General features: G+C 43.3%; 1 long non-coding RNA gene across 1 annotated transcript; it reads right to left on the bottom strand.

Annotated features, from left to right (window-relative positions):
- Window positions 1-27: 27 nt before the first annotated feature.
- On the bottom strand, window positions 28-2,324 carry LOC125500766. The gene is made up of 3 exons (XR_007278227.1): window positions 1,646-2,324; window positions 1,383-1,562; window positions 28-552 (listed from the first exon to the last, which is right to left on the bottom strand). It is a non-coding gene; the product is annotated as an uncharacterized LOC125500766 (long non-coding RNA).
- Window positions 2,325-16,592: the final 14,268 nt, after the last annotated feature.

Raw genomic sequence — 16,592 nt, forward strand, 5'->3', positions numbered from 1 at the left:
TCGCCAACTTCCAACTTTCCTCTCGACTTTGTTTTTTTTTTTTCTTTTTTTTTCTCTCCCGACTCCGTTTGACCATGGATCGCGATAAACTACCGCGTCGGCCACTGCGTCTTCGGCTGATAACCTCCGCGGAGAGCATCGGGCCGCATCTGGAACTTTTCTCCTTGGTTTTATTTATTTATTTATTTATTTATTTTTTTTTTCTTCTCTTCCATGGTTCACGCTTCGCGCCTTTATTTCTTCGCAGATCCTCCTTTACCACCTTCGTTCCTTCCCGTCATCCATTCCTTTTATACGGTCAGCTCATCCCGATAGCCGTTTACCCGCCATTACGCCGATAACGAATCACTGCGTCAATATTCTTTCTTTTTTTTTTTTGCTCCAGACCAGAGAGAAAAGACCAGAACATTATTTTTTCCCCCTCGATCCGCGCGCGGTAACCGCACGTACGTACATCGATTCTTTTGTTTTTCTTCCCAAAAAACCTGTAGAACTGACAGAGTCATGCCAGTGACACGTGCACGTGGGGAAGATTTCGACCGTTTCGCTCGTCTGCAACGAAAAAAAGTTCACACTTATTAATTGTCTGTTGTATTTTTAGCGAACTGATGGCGGTACGCCGTACGATTACGGACGATATAAAATGAAAATAATAATTTGTGATTTCCTATCGCACGATGACCCTCCCCACCTCTGTCAGATAGAAGATGCCCCCTGCACGAGTCCGTCTCTACGCACGAATCCTACGTGGGTTGGTTTCCATGTGTTAATAAAGTCGCAACGGCGAACGATGTTTTCAGTTCTCAGCGGGGGTACGCCGCGCATATATATATATATATATATATATATATATATATATTCGTAATGTATCGGAGAAATAAAAATGAGACGATAACGTCAAGGTCTGACGCGGGGTTGAAAGGTCGCGAAGAAAGTTGAGGGTATCGTTACGATGTTATTACCAGGTTTCCACGTGTCTGCGTCTCCAACACATACGAAAATTTTAGATCAAAGAGAAGCTTGTGACGCTCGGGTTTCTTACAATCGGACCCTAAGCCAGCGCACATAAGTTTATCGCTAATCATAAACCACGGGTCAACAAATAAAAGCGTCGCCTTTGCGGTCGTTCCGTGCGTTGTACGCGTATCTCTCTATGTACGTTAACATACCATATCTTCACGTACGCACGCATAAATCTCTACGTGTCTATCGGCACGAGAAAAGATTCCATTGCTCTTCTGACTAGAATGTATAACGTTGACGATAATTGTCATAATAATAAACGCTCTTATTATTACGCGCTCGCGATCGTTCCCGCAGGGGGTATCGTAACACCACCGTGTATTGTGTCAGCGCTTTTCACGAATCGTGTAGATACACACTCCGCGTGAACGACGCGCCGATTAAATCGACCGGAGACTGCGATTCTTCAAAATTCACTCTCCCAGTTCCACCGAATCCCCGATATTGCGAACGAGTTCCGTTTCCAAGGTTCGAGGGATTCGCTCGTTGTTTTTTTTTTTGATCCCGCAACGATACCGATCCAGTCCGTATCCAGAAAGCTATAACAGTTGAATTAAAATTTAGCGCGCCAAAAACCGTGACAATTAAAAAGCGAGAGTTGGCTCGTCGGATAGATACGTACATATAAACGCAATTTGAATGGCGGGTGTTCGCTTATGGCTCAGTGGAGCGGACACCCGGTGGTGCCTACGGTAGGAGGAAGCACGCCCGCCGGAACGTGGCACGCTTTGTACTCTCGTCCATCCGTCCAACCGTCCATCCGTACTGGTCCTCGCATTATACCCATCCACCGTACTACGCTATCGCCGCGCACCTACGCGTTCCGACGCACCTACACCCGCGCACTTGTGTATTTTTCATAATATAAATGCAGGATGAGTTCAAATAAAAAGTAGCACCGATGGAAGGGAGGCGTACAGAGGATACCGGCGATGGTCTCTACCGTGCACGTGTTTCGCGTGTGTTGACGTTCACGTGAACGCGCCACACTCGTATATTTTCACCCAACACACCCAACGCACCCAACCACCGACACCGTGCGACGAGGAGGATTTTACTTTTTGTATAGGTATTACGAGGGGAATCGCGCACCACTAGCCGGAACCATTGATGATGCAGCCATTGCAACCATCCGTCCGTCGGTTCCCTCCTCTCCTCCCCGAGTCGTACGTGGAACGCGTAGGGATGTTACGCTTGTATTCGTGAAGGTGAGACGTGGCACGTGTGTGTAGATAACGTACGAATTAAGAAGCCTCGTGATCCATCAGCAAAATCGCCCAGTGTAAATCCTATCGCATGACTATGCGCTATAGCAAACAGCCGAGTGAAACGCCATATATTATTACACACGCTGACGGAGACGGGGCGTACGTGTCCGCCGGCTGTTCGAAAAAAAAATAAAATAAAATCAAGGTAGTTTTACGGGTGGAAAAAACAATTGACACCGACGAAAGTAATGCAGCTCCGCGATACGTAGAGGCGATTTTTCGAATCCGCGCGTACGCCGCGTATCGCTTGGTGATCGTCGTGCCCTGCGGAGCGGTCGAGGTCAACGATTGACCTCGAGCGGCGATCCGTAACGCGTATGAAATCGGTGTGAAATTCAGTGATTGAAACGCCGCCGCTTTTATATCTGTGCGAATAAAGGCCTTTGTCGGATTACCGAAGCATACGAGAAACGAATCCATTTGCGGAGACAATTGTAACGAGGATGAAAAAAATAATGGTCGCGAAACGGACTGCGAATACCGATGGTGCGATCGCGATTATCGGACGGCAGTAAAAAAGCTCGATGAAATATGTAAAAAAAATTTTCTTATCTCCGATCATCGGGCACGCATACCGATTCGATATCGAGATCGATGGGCCGGCGTACGTGACATCGGATATTGTGTTTTCGAGTTGATATTCGTTGTCCCCGATAGAAATTACGTAAAGAAAACGAGCGACCTCCCGGTCCGTTCCATTTTGCACCGCGGGCTATCCGCGCCGTCCGTCGCGGCAACGCGCAACGGCATAAGCAGAAACTGGCGCGGGCGTTAAGCGCGTCGGACGTTTGGAGGGCGTATTTCAAGCGTGTTCTCAGCCTCGCTCAGTTTTCAAATGGGGGAGGCGGGCGTCGCTGTGACATACACCGGAACGCGTGCGATCTGCCGCGAATAATTGCGGTGCAGCGTTACGAACGATGCAACCGATGTACGTAGAGGCGCTGCACCGCGCTGCCGAACCGAACCAACGATGCGGAGAGCACGGTGTACGCGAATCACGATACCGTGGAATATTGGTCGGTCTTAGCTGAGGATTTTATAGCTACGCCGATCTAGCTGAAAAACGATCGAGATCTGGGTTCTCGGTCCGACGTAATAACAGTTTTCGACGGAGATTTTTCAGAAACGATTTTGTTCCGCCGGGCGATTCATTCGAGGAAAAGTTTGATTGAATTTTTTTTTTGGAAATCCGGAGATCTATGAGAGGAACTCGGTTTCGTTTTTCCGTCGGAATTTCAACGTCCTTACGCGTGAGATGGGGTAGAAAAGCTGTCCATAGAACAAGAGAAGGTCATTTATTATCCGACCAATTACTCAGACAGGGCTGACCATCCCTGATCCGAGGTATATCATCCAGGTGTATTGTACTCCTTCGAAGGGTTAGGAAAGAATCCCTTTGTTTCTCATTGTTACCGAATGTATACCATATATCGTGTAACATCACCCGGAATTATTACCTCAGATTAGTTACGGAGTGTTCAAAAATTGCCTGTAAAAATTGTACCGCCACAATGTCCGTGCGGATACGGTATAATTTACGATCATTTTTGCACTTTGAAGTTTTAACGCAACGCGAATCGCAATTGCGACGTGAACGGAGGTAGAGGAAAAAAAAAAAATTTCAACTATTTTCTCGAATTACGAATGATTGCGATTATGATCAGCTACGCTGTTCGTCATGAACTAGGCGATGCTTAATTTTCTTTAGGAATATAAAAAAAAAAATTTCGAATAGCGCGTCGGATTGAATTTGCATTTAACGGTTATCTGCGGTGGAATCTCATGGGGTCGCCATAAGTTTTTGGTCGCAAACATTTATCAGCTGCGCTCCGAGGGCGTCTGTATGTACCGAATTGATGACGCGTAATGTGGGTCGCAGTCGATTATCATTTCACTAGCCATCGGGACCTTGATAGGTCTCCTGTCTACGAGAGTCGTTAACCGAGGTCCGGTATACATATGTGTACGGAAATGCATGTACGCGAAGGTGTATACTTATAGATATTTTCAGGGTTGAAATAGTTTAACAAGAATATATAATGGGCGTTTTCCACCTTGCGCCGGTAATTAAGAGGAATCATTAAGAACAGCTTAACCCTAAAATTATAATTTTTCTCGCAAAAGGCGTGAAACGTTCGACCTAATAATATGTCTGGCGAAGCGTTGCATCCGATGCACCGAGCTTTATACATCGCGGCTATTCCTAAAATAATCACTCATTAAAGATGTTCCTGTCATCCACCGCTATTCTCTACCCTCGCGTATATCGGACTATAGGTGGGTAGGCTACATACGTAAAAGAAGATACGTAAAGTCGGCATCTTGCCCCTAGGCTAATTACCGTTATTAGGGGGTAATTACCAGGTCCAGACGACGTAAGCATAGAATACGTCTATATGATCCCCCGAAACAAAATTTTCGAGTTTCTTTTTTCCGGTTCCTTATAACCCGGATCTCTAGATGTTACGATCAGAAACTCGGTCCTGCACGCGTCCCGAATGCTGATGTCCGATTTTTTTGCGCCGCGAGATGGAATTCCAACGGGAAGAAAAAAAGCTACGCGCCAGATTGGTCTAGTTCGAAAAATTGCGTGCGGATCGATCCGGCTGAAACTGATTTCGTATACAATTTATATAAAAAATGGGCGTAGACTAGAACGCGACTCCCGGCTACGGTAGCAGACCGTATTAAACCACCGACGCCTTATGATTACCTGCAATTATCTCCACCGCGCTACAGTCTCCGCAAAAGTACCCCAAGGGCCTATCCCACGATTAGAATGAAAACCAAAGCCAACTAGCGATGGAATACCGAGAAGGAATAATGAACGTTCATTTCTTTTTCGGGGACCTCGGATACGGATTACAAATAATATGAAATTTATGGAGAGAAAAATAAAAAGAAATCACCCGAAATAGCGACGCGGCCAATAAAAACTTGCAGAATTAATAAGCCGTGCACTTGATGTATAGGTCCTCGACAACGAGATGCATACGTACGGTTTTCTCTCTCTTTTTTTTTTTTTTTTTTTTAAAAAAACATGTGCAGTTATTTTACGATCGACTCGAGATTTTGCGAGGGAAGAGGTACGTCGCGTCGATACACGTGAGAGTATTTAACGATGATCGTTTCACCGAGTCCGGGTCAACTGGTCAGTTCGAATATTAAAAAGTCGAATAATTCGATGTAACCGCAACCTCCGGCTTTCGTACGAAGCTAACGTATTAATTACGAAGTAAATCACGGTACGTACGTACGCCTTGTGTACCGGAGGTTCAATTTTCTGGAACAACCGACGCGGAAAGGCCACATCGGATGGTCTCTTTCCTCCGGGTGTATACCGACTACGTTTATACGTTCGCCACAGGAATTTCACTGCGAACAATTATTAGTCCAACCACAACCGCTGTTTTCAGACCTGAGATTCATCATTTTCTGAACCTTCATTTTTACGCGATACCAAACTTTTTCATCATCATTTTTTTTTTTTTTTTTTAGTTCCTTTTTAACGTATTGTCTGTGCTTTATAACGGCGCTGCATTTTATCACCCGTTTTTCAACTATTTTTTTTTTTCTTGTTTACCCCGATAGAAAATGCGTAACGACGCAAAGTCGAGATTAATACACCTGACGATTTTCAAATATTGTAAAAGAATCTACACAATGCATTGAATGGGGAAAAATCACTTTATTTTGTGTAAAAGCAAAATAGAAAAAAAAAAAAAAAAAAAACAATGAAAAGAAAGGGATAATAAAAAAGAAAGAGAAAAGAAGAAAGAAAGGCGTGTGAAATTGCCGCAACAGTTAGTGCGGAGGGGTCCAGATGGATCGGACAAAGGCGGTGTGTCTTGTCGCGGTTCCATTCCGATTAAAATAATCTATCGGCTTTCGGCTTACTTCAATGAACGGACGATAAAAGATCACTTGGTGTAACAAAAGTGGTCTGTGCGCCGCGCGTTGGTATATTAAGGTAAGAATCGGTTCGACTGAAAAACGAAGAAAAAAAAAAAAAACAAGGAATAAAAAAATGTAAAAAGAAAAAAATTGAAATCTTCGAGAATGGATAAAACGGAGAATTGTCTATAATCGCTGACAATGGGTTGGCAATGGGTCTTCTCCCCGGTATAGAGTATAGAGTGCGACCACAATGCCCGCATTCTTCGGCGGCCGTTGTTCGATGGATTTTTTTTTTCAAATCCATTGTTTCTTTCTTATATTCGACTATGTACTAATTTTTGAGGGTGGATCGCCGAAAACGGTCGAGGTAATTGAAATTTTACACCTGAAAATTGGGAGTACCCCGGAACACGAGAACGACTGTATACCTACTCATACTTCGTAGGTACCATGTAAAGTACAAGTTATACAAAATTTGAAAAAAGAGAGAAAAAAAATCACGCAGTCACTGTAGTCACACCTCCCAATGTTGAGAAAATCGTCGGGTCGTATAGTCGAGTCTTTCCGTTCGACGACGTTCTGTCGCGCTCGTATCGGAAGGATATTTTTTATTCCCATGAGAATTCATGGGAGAAATCGAATGGCGTGAAACAGGTAGTGAACAAATGACTTGCTGGTCGGTTACAAAGAGGCGGTTCTGGTTAATTTTAAATTACCTCGATGACGGCCCGATTTTCGCTCCGGATGTCTTTGGCAAATCGATTTTTCCTTCATTTTCGTGAAAAATTAGCTGGATGTTTTTCGACAAATTTTTGCCGTCCTACGGACGCCCGATCGAGAAACGAAGGTATTTTTTCTGGTCCGCTCGTGAACTCGAAAATACGGGATGTAATCTGAAAGGACAAAAAAAAAAAGAAAAAAAAAAATTGGGGCACCTAATACGGTGGACTCCTCCCCTCCTTTTTGTAGTTTCCTCTTTTGACTCTGGTCGGTGTCTCGACGGTATTAGATAGCTTTTGCATTTTTAACCTATGAATTCATCTCCGAAAATTAACAACCCAATTAAAGGGGCCATTAACTTTTCGGTATCTCATTAGGCGGAGATCGTTTGCAACTTTTAATGGAAGGGCACCCGGTTTTTGTGAAACTGACTGACCAACCCAAGGAATAAACGAACGAACGAACGAATAAACAACGAGAAGAACGGCGCGGACGCATGTAAGACGGACCGACGAACTATACCGCGGGTCGTTTCTCATTACAGCAAACTGCTTTATGATCATTTCTTATCACTCCTCATCGCTATATACCAGACGCCATATCTGCTCTATACTCACCGGGCAAACACAAGCTAGTTAGATATGCCATTAACGCGATATGTCACGGTTCTCTTTTGACTCCACCTCGTATTATATACAACCCATATAACCCGGAGCGACAGATTCATCGTCGTACATATATTTCTTTTTTCTTCACATTGTCGCCAGAATATATTCTTCTCCTGAAACTAATTAGGAACTGAAATATATACACACTCGCGAATGCTTCGTACGTCACTCCGACCGACTCGGCGGACTGAGAAATTTCCTCCTCCGTTTCTCCATGATTTCACGTATCCCATCCCCCACGGCGAGAAATAGGAAAACTGATTTTCATAGACCTGTAATCCGGATAATCGGTTGTATTCATTTGACGAGAAAGCAATAATCACCTCTTCAATTGCCAATGAAATCAATTAATTGCTAAAATAATTTTCAATTACAGTAAATTGGATAATTGAAGCTCAAACGAACGTTACCGTCGTAACTAGCTTTTCGATTCGCGTACTTTCCAGATTTTTAGTCGGCAAAATTAGTCTCTCGGGTGTATAACAAGTGTGATATTGAGAAAGTTTTTTTTAGATTATTCTCTTCGTCTGTGAAATTAAAGAGGGAGAGTGAAGAAACGTAAGGCAAGTTTGGACGCCGCCACGCGAACTTCTTCTACGGTGGCTGCACCGGTATAGTTTCAAATTTTGCAATTAAGCTCCAACGGGAACGGGGCAAAATTAACGCTTGGCGTGTTAGCGGCATCGAAAGTAAAACGGCTAAAGTCCGAGCAGGAGCAGCTGTAACCGCCAAAGATCAATTTCGGCCAGTAAATGGAATCGTCTCAGGGTTCAAATCCATCGAGTTTTTTAACCGTCGGGAACCGCCCAACATTTTACACGATTTCTCAAAATATTCCAATTTTCCTTCAGCGAACTTCTCATTCATCATCAGCCTCTGCGGGCATTGTCTTAGGCAGCGATACCTTCTCAGTTTCAAAATGAAAAAAAGACGAACCTTTGTTTTCGGTTTCGGTTGGTTAAAGGTTTTTAGAATTCTATTTCGCGGACCCGGTACCTCAATTTTTCAACACCCCATCACTAATTTTGCGAAAAAAATTTGGTTTCGCCCAAAAACTTTCGAGACCCCGTAAACAGCGACGTGTATATAATATGGATGTAATATAAAAGGTTTTTCTGCCCTTTGTCTTATTTTCACGGGCAATCATACCGGATTCCCTGGAAAGAATTTATACTCCATATCGTTCCCGTCAGATTTCCCACTGTCTACTTGCGATAATCGAATCCCCCTTCAATTTCTGAGTAAATTCAATTACCGCTCCGCACCTTTCTATTTCTATACACTTATTGTTCTTCTCAACGGCATAGAAAATCAGGTGAAATTACATCGCTATCGCGGTGTCCGAGGTGAAGATTTATCACGCGATCGCCGTATAAACCAGTCCTGTGTAAAAAAAACAAAAAAAAAAAAAAAAAAAAAATATATCCGAAAAAAACTAAAAGGATTAACGACATCGTTCAACGGGGTATTAAAAGTCAGATCCCGTGGTCATCTGATAACCCGAAAGATCGCTCATCACCAATTCCTTTTAACCGTCAACAGATTGATAATGTAACCACTCATTAAGTTCATCTATAATCTACATAGTTCTCGTCTGGTCAAAAACGAAATCAATTACAATGATGAACTGCTAAGTGCGTTCGTCCAACCTCGAAAATATCCGAGTATACGAACGATGGGGTCGGAGCCGCAACGCGTCCGTGAGACAGAAAATATTTCGGCATCTCCTCGCGCGGCTATACACGAGTCACGAGGGGAAGAACTAATTCTAAAGACAATGCATCAAACAAGGCCTCGTATTATACCTTTTCGGATACGCGCGCGCGCGCGTTGAATGCTTCATCAAGAAAAGGTGCGGTAATGAGGACCGAACGCGACGGGGTTCCATTTCTACGTCGATGATGGTCCGCGTTCTAATATCACGGAGGGGGAAAAACCAAAATAAAGAAAAAAATATACAAGTTCATGAGATAGAAGCGGGAGAACGAGGCTGTGAGAGTCGAAGAACGGTCGTCTTATCTTCGCGCCGATACCGCTCGTCGATGGAAAATAAGACAAAATTTGCCGCTATTACTATTTTTCCAAATGAAGCCGTAGCGTCGTTATTTGGTTATTTGTTTTTTTTGGTTTCGTTTTATGAAAAACGAATTTAATTGACTCCACGTGTCGAAGACACTTGGTCACGTGAAAGCCCATAGGTGTTCCATCGCGTAATGAGTTGACGGTAAAAGAAGAGAACGTATTATTAAAAAATTTCTTCGGTGTACGGACGATTGTCTAGAGGTGAAAAGACCTTTGGAGAATCCCGAGGGCCGGTATACCTAAATGTGAGGTTTGAGTTGATCGATAACCACGAGTACAATGACACGAATAATGACTTGAAAATGGTCGGTAATTATGAATGGAATACGAATTTGGCAGAGGGTTTTTTTTTTTTTTTGTATTCTTGTTTTTTCGTCAGTTCTCTTAGGAGAAAGACAATGGTCGTAATTGTGGAAGACACAAGCGAGCGGTGTTGCACGGAGCGAGATTTTAACTTGTGTTTTGGGGCCCTCGAGACGCGGGTTTATCCCTACGGGGGGTTAGACTTCCCGTAGTGCAACCTCTACGCTAAATCACTTCAATTATGCCGAGGATCGCCTGATTAAAACTTAGAGATAATTACATCTGAGACCAAGACGTATTGTGAGATCGGTAAATTTAGTTACGATCGCCATGAATCTTTGGTTGGCTCCGCATAAACCCAAGTATTATACGTCGGTACGAAGCAGCTACCACCCGATATATTCGAATACGTATTCCGATCACGCTATCGTCTGTGCGCCGGAATATTGATTTCGAAAATTTTCACATCGTGTGGGTATTGCCGTAATAATTTTTCGAATCAATTTCACCCATAACACGAACGGTAATGACTCGAAATCCATATTTATTAGATACCCTCATTTTTTTTTTCTCTCTTCTCCAGGTATTATTCCAGTTATCCCGAAAAACAGAGTTTACGTGGGAAAAAACTGGAACCAAAAAATAAAAATCAAAACCCCAAATATCGAGAATGGTTTTCGAACCCTTCCATTGCTTCTCCATTGGGGTGGTGGTTCAACGCTCACCGCGAAGAGCGCCGACGTTCAGAACGCGGGAGGCGACGTCCGCCCGGGCGATCGCTCGAGGACACGGCATTCGAATTAATACTTCAGAGTTGCGTGACATAAAGAATATTCAGCGTGTGTCGTTTGCTTCAACAACTTTATTAGCCCGATGACGGTTATCCCCTCGATGCCGTACCGGAGCCACGCAGTCGTTTGGTTCGCTTCTCGCGAATTTTCACTTGCATAATCCGTAAAGTTCTCGCGTACGGGGTTTCAATGTTAATTGAGTCCTTAATTTTATTTATTCTCGTTGTTATTTTAAGGAGTTTTTAAAATTCTTTCGTTCATTCCCACGAGCGGTTCGGTTCTCCAGACGTCGTATAATATGCAAAAATAGTTTTTGGTCCCACTAAAAACTCGCGGCTATTAAAACAATGCGGATTTTATAAACAAGGGTCTGTTTAAAAGGGATCCTTGTTCCCTCGGGCCTCGGTTACAACTACGCAGCGTTGTTTCTACCCATTAAAACAATGGACAGTCCTGCATAAAAATATGCAAATTTGCCGGGCAAGACCGCGAATGGCTAGCAGTTAGTATCTACCACTCCGGAGTACAATGGTATTTCGCAACAGCTCTTGTTCGGGCGAACGCAATAAATATTGGTATAATTAAGCCCCGTACGTCGTCGTGTGCCTAAAGCGCGACTAAACTAACTTTTACCATTTTGGTCGTATAATTTTATAACCCACCTTTTGTTCGCCCTTCTTTCTCATTTTACACGCTCTCCAAATACGTCGCGTGCATTCGTCTGAATTATAATTCGCCGATATACCTACGCTGCTCACCTGGTCCACTTCTGGCTAATTCGTCCTTAGGATTTTGTTGAAAAAAAATCCCCACCGAGTAGGTATGGCGGAAATGGAGAAGTCGATTTCGCGGAACGGTGAACGGGGAGTGAATCGGCGCAGCCCTTTGTTTCCCGACCGTGATGGACCATAAACGGTGGTAATGGAAAGTCAGATAAAATCAGTACCGCACGGTGACTAGTTAATCAACTCTTGATACCCAGACCTACAATTAAATCGGTTTATCTTACCATCGATATATTACGCATCACGATTTCATTGAGTACAGCTATTTAATTGGTTACTCTATAGGTCGGTAATTAATTTGTGAGTATAATTTATCACCTAATGTTACATATGGATATAACGCGTCTGTATGGAATAATTCTTTCACCAAAGCTCAGCTGTTCGATATTTACCTCTATCAAACCATGCAGGTACGCGAAGTCTACTATAATTAACCATCTCGAAAAAAAATTGATGATAATTCACAGTGGAGATCATTGGTGTTTTTGTTTTATCAACAGGTGTCGGATGCTTTATATGTGAAGTTTAAGAAGTAGTCGTGATTTTCTGCAGTTCGTATGCGGTTCCAACCGACATTGATTTTCGTTCATTCGGTCGTGTGGCCTTGCCACAAATATCATGATTGAAATTGTATTCAAGCTGAAAACACACAAAAGTCCCTCCGGATAGAAATCTTGGGCGATTGAATTTTAATGGTTAACGCATAATGACGTTATAGATGCCGCGATAAATCTTATGGACCAAAATGAACAAAAGCGAATAGAAAAAAAAAAATTTGTTTATTTAAGATTCAATTTCAGATAGCTGATCGCGTATACCGCGTTCCATTGTTCGAACTCGCCCATGTCAAACACGCGGTTGTATTTTTGGAGCTAGAATTTTTCCGTGTTAATTTACACGCGTATAGATCTAGATCGGAGAATTGATCGTGGAAGTCAAAACAGATGTCCTTTCGGTAATTGGCGATCACCTTAACAAAATGAATTTTCAACTCGTCCGCTGCAGTTTTTAAAGGTTTCTTTCATTTCGCGCTCCGAGTGGGTGTCTCGAAGAATGACGCGAGCGTACAGCTGCGATAGGTCGAGTAGGTCAAGGGGGTCCAAATGGGCAAGCCGTGTTCGCAGATTGGTTGTATCTCTTCCCCTCTGCGACGGAGGACAGCAGGGAAGATTGTCGTTTCCTTTTTCCGCTTTAAAAGTGAGCGACCACTGTAAATACATTCCTATCCGTTGTTTGAAACCGAGTGGAAATTAGTTCCCGTTGTCTGCACCGCTGCAGTCACGACGAACGTTTCAACGTACGAACGTTATCGCAAAAATACATAAATGTTTATCACCTATACGCTCACACGTACATAGCATTTATACCTCGCTATCACCGCGGGCTTCTTTCGCACGGTTCACGGGCAAAAAGGATCCGCTTACGCCGCTCTTTCCAGATTGTAATTCTTTTTATTTTCACGTAGCTCCGCGCTCGCTTGCAACGGCGGACCGTTCGGGGCCCCGCCGTTGAACGTTTTTGTTTAGGCGAGGATAAACGTCCCCAAAAACTCTCGATGCTCTGCCGTAGCCGACGCGGACCTCGACCTGACTACTACTTTACGACTATGGTATTTTTCAGCAACGCGGCTCGTAGTACATTAATTATTTATTTTTATTTTCGACAAACCCATGAACCGTTGGAAAGGAGAACGGCCAACCCTTTTTTTTCTTTTTATTTAGATTTTTTTTTTTTTGTCGGGGATCTTTTTTCTCTTTACGTAGGACGCACGCTGCACGGTTTGTTGTAGGCAGTTTTCGAAAATCCCGCCTCAATAAAGCGACGATTAAATTACGAGTGGTGAATTTAGGCGAGACCGCGGCTCGTTCGCTTGGCGGGAACAAATTCACGAGGATAATTTTCAATGATATACATATTAGCTGTAGACGTACGCGGACGTTTCAACATTATTATATAGACGCGAAATTTTTTTTTTTTCAGCTCGGTTACAAGTTGGTTTTATCACCTGAAAGTTTTTTTTAATTAAATTATGCAAATATTAAAATGAATAAAAATTTGCGACTCGTTGTAAAGCCGCGTTAATTTACAACTCAAGTTTCAAACTTGTTCCTTGGTTACCTAAGACATTATCGCGGAGAAGCGAATTACATACATTTTTAATTTATAACGTTATTATTACGCGTTATGCATTCGACAAAATATTTCTTTCGTCCCCCATTCGTCGGTAGAAAAACGACAGAAACAATTCGAGACCTCGTCATTAGTCTTCCTTGCGTTATTATACTACATTGTGTATATATATATATATTTACGTATTTTCTATTTTTCTAGCTTATCCAAATATTAACAACCGTTTCGAATTGCCTGCACTCAAAGCTAGCCGACCGCGCGCGCTGCTGGGCTGCTCCCTGCGCTCGGGACCCCGGAATTCTTATCCACGGGGAACCCATTTCACAGTAGAATTTTCTTCAAAGAAAAAGCTGCCGGTCTTACACGTACACACGATCACCCTATACAGATGCCAATATTGATTTTCGGGGTTCTGGAAGCCCCTCGGTACAGATAAGCTGAACAAACCGTTTCCCTTCTTGACTCACGAGAGACCAACTCGGGTATCATCCGATCCGCTAATAAACTCTCCACCGCGACGAGTGGTCCTGGAATTTATACCGCGAAAATAAAGAAGAAGATGCGTGGTGTGGGGAAACGGATTCGGTCTCATCATTTTCCGTATCTCATCGACCCGCTCGGGCTCAAAATGTTTGAATCACTACCGGATGCTATTCTTAGGCGAATGCCGATATTGGTGTTATCGTTACAGTTTTTGTTTGTCCAAATCGTGACGCACGGAATTCCGGTGATACGAGTTCGGTCCACGTGTCACGCGTACGTTAGTTTCGTATGTTTAGGCTACGTGCAAAATTAATGAACTTTTCGACTAAAACTGAGTCGGAATAAGTCTCGTGAAACGTTTTCTAAACATGAAAAAAAAAAAGAAATAAATAAATAGTCTTCGAAACCGCAAGCTCTAAAATATTTCTTGTAATAATAGTTAATAAAATGAGTGAAAGGGCGTTTTGTGGCTGCAGGTGGCTAAGGCCATTTCAAGTCTCGGTATGAGCAACGCTCCGGTTACCCAGACCCGAAAATCGCCCCGAGGAAAGCAACAACTTTTACAGGTATTAGTCGTTCCGTACATATATTTATACATATATATATATATATACATGGTGCACGAGGTTCGACACCGCTTTGTCCGCTAGCCGGGTATATGTATGTATATGTAACGCACTTAAATAACGAACGATGATAACAGATTGCGAAAATCGTTAAATTCTACAAACTCGCGCCATAATGAACGACCGTAACTTATTATCTACCTTATATAGACTTTCCGGGAATCGTGAGTGTACTAATCGTGAGTTACTTGACAACCTGCATTTATATACTTACACTTAATGATTTCCAATATAATGGAAGAGAAAGCAGAGCAGCTGGACCGTTCTCTCTATATCATCGAAAATATAACCCCCTTAGCCACGAGGTTTCCGCGTAATGTATAGAAAAGACAGTTCTCTATTTTTCCCCGTCGTCCGAGAGTTAATCAGTTTCCTTTTTTTTCTCTTCTACAATATCGTTCGGACGTAGCTTTGAACGCGGAGTCTGTAAAATAGAAATAAATGAAGTCCATAGACTCCGGGCAGTATTTTGCAGGTAATTCAAACTTTTTATCAGTTAAACCTCGAGCGCAGAAAGTTACCAGAGTCGGAGATTGGTTACAGTATACTCGTGTAGTACTCGCGTACCCGTTCGAAATTTTTTCCATCTTTTTTATTTCCTTTGTACACCTCTTCCTACGCGCGTCGGGATAAAATATTTAAGATTATATTCACATCTCACGAGAGGCTTATGAATACGAAAGAAGTACTTGCGTAGCACTTCGAAATCGCTACATCCGCGCGTTCAAGTATTCTCGATGGAGCGTTTTGCCTCGTGGCGTTATTAGAAAACTGCGAATATTATCCGTGACAATTCTCTTTCGTAAGGTGACAGAAAAATTTCCATGGCGTTGAAAGAAAAGTTAACTGAAAAGTGGGAAATACGACGATGCACCGTCATCTTTAAGGCCCATCTCTCGACACCATAGATTCTCTCATATTCGTTCGCACCAAAAAAATAGCTTGCGGATTTTAAAAAACTGAATTCATACAGAAGAATCTCGAGGCGTCAAAATTTCGTGTATAATATATAAAACGGTAAAAAGTTGTGAACAAGGAGTCGGTTGAGGTTTACATTACCCTTTGTAAGTCAACCCGTACCGGAAACCGCACGTTGTTAAAGCCGGTCTTGACTTTTGAGAGTGAGGTAGAAGAAATAAAAAATCGTGAATAAGGTGTATGTACCGGAGTTACGGTGTGGGGATAATCTTTTACGGGAGAATCGCGCGACGAGTTACGGAAATACGGGCGAATCCGAGAGGAAGAAGCGGATTCGGTCGAAGGAGACGTACGAGCGCGGCTATACGACTATTCGAAAAGATAAGAAGGGAAAATACGGGGGATTATTTTATCCGCATCCCCTACCGCCACCACCCCCTCCAACCCTTTGAAATCTTGAGTTATGACTTCCACATCCTCAATAACTCCGACCCACTGGGTGTAGGTACTACCTAAGTTGAATCCTAGAGAGGATCCTTCTCCGCCCTGTCCTTTCAAACCCGGGCCGAACTTCACCTATTTCCTTTACTCCTCTCTCCTTTCCGCCCTTTTAGAGTCTCGTCGACTGCCCTTTGTTTCCATAAATCACACACCTGAACCCCCACCGGTGAAACGACGGCAGGGCAGGTGTGCACGCATTCACTGTCACGCTTCGTGCACCCGTGTCCGCGCGCGCAACTCTTCCTCCGGCCGAAGGGCCCTCTAAACCGGGCCCCGAGGGCCCCGAGGGCCCACCTCTGGTTTCGTCCTACTCTCGAATCGGGTCGTCTTCGTTTGAGTGCTTTTTTATGTGGTTCCGATGTTTTCTTCTTTTTTCGTTTTCTCCTCTTCTCATTTT

Source organism: Athalia rosae, chromosome 4, assembly GCF_917208135.1.
Source record: "Athalia rosae chromosome 4, iyAthRosa1.1, whole genome shotgun sequence".
Classification (NCBI taxonomy): domain Eukaryota; kingdom Metazoa; phylum Arthropoda; class Insecta; order Hymenoptera; family Athaliidae; genus Athalia; species Athalia rosae.